Source organism: Mesoplodon mirus, assembly GCF_964341445.2.
Source record: "Mesoplodon mirus genome assembly, chromosome: 2".
Taxonomy (NCBI): Eukaryota; Metazoa; Chordata; class Mammalia; order Artiodactyla; family Ziphiidae; genus Mesoplodon; species Mesoplodon mirus.
In genome coordinates this window covers 54,440,731-54,443,562 of record NC_138977.1, presented here as the reverse complement: position 1 = coordinate 54,443,562, position 2,832 = coordinate 54,440,731, and the positions used below count along the sequence as shown (strand labels likewise).

Sequence of the window (2,832 nt, the reverse complement as noted above, 5' to 3'; positions counted from 1 at the left end):
GAAAACCATACAGCCTTACATACAAGTGTCATTACAAATTTGTGTTCTCCAAACTCAGTTGGACATTTGATGCCTTCCTGAATACCTCCTTCATATCTTCATATCAGTTATAACACACCACACTTTTGTACTTCCACGTTCAATTTATCCTAATCTCATGGACAAGCAAGCCAGCTAAAAAGTATCCTGCTTTAAAATAATACATCACAGATCCCTGTTTTCATTTCAGCCTTTCCTTTGATTCTGTGTGAAGTAGTTCAATATTATCTGAAGACAGACTGGAAAATTTAAAGACGCATAATGTCAACACATGAGTAACTGCAAAAAAAAAAAAAAAAAAAAGGCAAGGCATAGCTAATAACAGGATATGCAGCCAATGTGGTGCTTTGAGGGATACTTAAAGCTCCAAATGCATATATTAGGAAAGAAGAATGATCTTAAAGTATTGTTTTTATCAAGACAATAAAGGAGAAAAATCTGTGACTGAGGAGTCTGGCTCCATCCCCAAATCCTGTGTGGAATCCTTGGGCCCAACTATAGGCAATTACCAAGCATTGCCTGACAAGCTTCATGAGTGAAGGCTGCTTTCCCCTCACCAGATTTGGTGCACAACGTTACATGGCAATTTTATGAAGAAAATTGTAGTCAAGGACTCAGATTTCCCCCACCCCACTCATCAGCATCCTCATAGGCATATGGGCATTCCTAGCCCTGACCACCTATTTTGAGGCTCCTTCTCAGTACCCGTGGCTGAGGCACTCTACTTCAACTCAGTACCTTCCAAATCCTACCCCTTCTTTCTTTCCTTACCTTCAACCCATGGTCCACGAAGAGGCAAGAGCCTTTTGTTAAGTCTCTCCTCAGAGACAGCTACCCCTTTCTGTGCTCCATCCATCTGACCCTCTCCTGCCATTCTATGAAGAAAAACAAAATAGCAGGGAGCCAGAGCTTCCTTTAACCTCTTGCATTATTCACTGTCACAGTAAGTGAATAAAGGCTTGATTAGTACTTTCAAGTCTTTCTGTCCAATTGACCACCTCAATACCTATTTTGTTAATAAATGTTGCAGAAAAAAGCACTTGAAAAATTCTGCAGTCACGCATGATAAAAACACTCAGCAAACTTGGATAAAAAGGGACTTTTTTCCCACTCTGATAATAGACATCAATAAAAATACTACAGCTAGGGTGGGGATCGGTGCGGAGATTCAGTCATGAAGTCGGGATAGGGACTTCTCCCACAGTGACGTGGCTGGCGAGCCTATTTGTGTTGTGGCGTCAGGCTTCCAGGTGACTTTACAGCAAGATGCTGCTCTCCATAGGGATGCTCATGCTGTCGGCCACACAAGTCTATACCATCTTGACTGTCCAGCTCTTTGCATTCCTAAACCTACTGCCTGTAGAAGCGGACATTTTAGCATATAATTTTGAAAACTCATCTCAGACATTGATGACCTTCCAGCAAGATTTGGTTATAGACTTTCAGCTGAAGGTTTAAAGGGATTTTGATTAACTCAAAACCAGAGAATGCCTGTGAACCCATAGTGCCTCCGCCACTAAGAGAAAATTCATCTGGCACTTTCATCGTGTTAATTAGAAGATTTGATTGTAGTTTTGATGAAAAGGTTTTAAATGCACAGAGAGCAGGATACAAAGCAGCCATAGTTCACAATGTTGATTCTGATGACCTCATTAACATGGGATCCAATGACAGTAAGTACAGATCACAAAATTTGTCCAGGATAGACATAGGGCTAGAAGAAACTGACTTCGTAAAGATCAACTTAAGAAAGTCCCTATACATAAATTCAAAAAAGAAGATGAGTATGATGTATGTGCCATTTATTTGGATGAATATGAAGATGGAGACAAGCTTAGAATCCTTCCATATTCCCATGCTTATCATTGCAAGTGTGTAGATCCTTGGCTAACTAAAACCAAAAAAACTTGTCCAGTCTGCAAGCAAAAAGTTGTTCCTTCTCAAGGCGATTCAGACTCTGGCACAAATAGTAGTCAAGAAGAAAATGAAGTGTCAAAACATACCCCTTTTTCAGACCTTTGGCTTCTGTCAGCATCCAGTCATTTGGGGCTTTGTCGGAATCCTGCTCACATCAGAACGTGACAGAATCTTCAGACTATGAGGAAGATGACAATAAAGATACTGACAGTAGTGATGCAGAAAATGAAATTAATGAACATAGTGTTGTGGTCCAACTGCAGCCTAATGGTGAACAGGATTACAACCCTTCAGAGGGTTTTGGGTTATTTCCCTTTAAAATGTTTATTTAGCCATATAGTTTTTTTGCTCCCTTCAGAGATTTCTGTAGAAATAACTTATTTTTTAGTAGTCTACAGGTTAATCAGATTATTGAAACAGGTTTTTTTGACCTGGTATTTATCTGCAGGAGTATACTTTGTTTCACTAATAACTAATACAGACTGGTGCTATAACTCAAGCATCAAATCAACTCTTCTTTTGGAATGAACTATAGCCAAAACATTAAAAAAATTCCTCAGTATAGCTTACAATTAAGACCTAGATCACAATATGCAAATGTTTCATGTTTTTACACACAAGGTCAGTGCTGTGGCCACCTAGCATGAGCTAAGCCAACTCCCATCTCCATAAAGTTACCTAGAGTTGTTGAGCTGGAATATGGTTGTTCTGGTATTTCTGCCATCATTAGTGAGAGGCGACAAGGTAAGTTAGCATTGTTCTTCCTATCATCACCACAGAGACTCAAAGCTGTCTTTTTCCTTTCTATAGTGTTATGTATGAACTTGACTTATTGGCTAATGTCTCTGGACTTTAGTTACTGAATTTCAGTATCCT

General features: G+C 39.4%; 1 pseudogene across 1 annotated transcript; it reads left to right on the top strand.

Moving 5' to 3' along the window:
- The first annotated feature begins 1,305 nt into the window (after window positions 1–1,305).
- LOC309815803 (E3 ubiquitin-protein ligase RNF13-like) lies at window positions 1,306–2,288 on the top strand (annotated as a pseudogene). The gene is made up of 2 exons: window positions 1,306–1,491; window positions 1,723–2,288. The product of its transcript is annotated as an E3 ubiquitin-protein ligase RNF13-like (transcript).
- The last annotated feature ends 544 nt before the right edge of the window (window positions 2,289–2,832 follow it).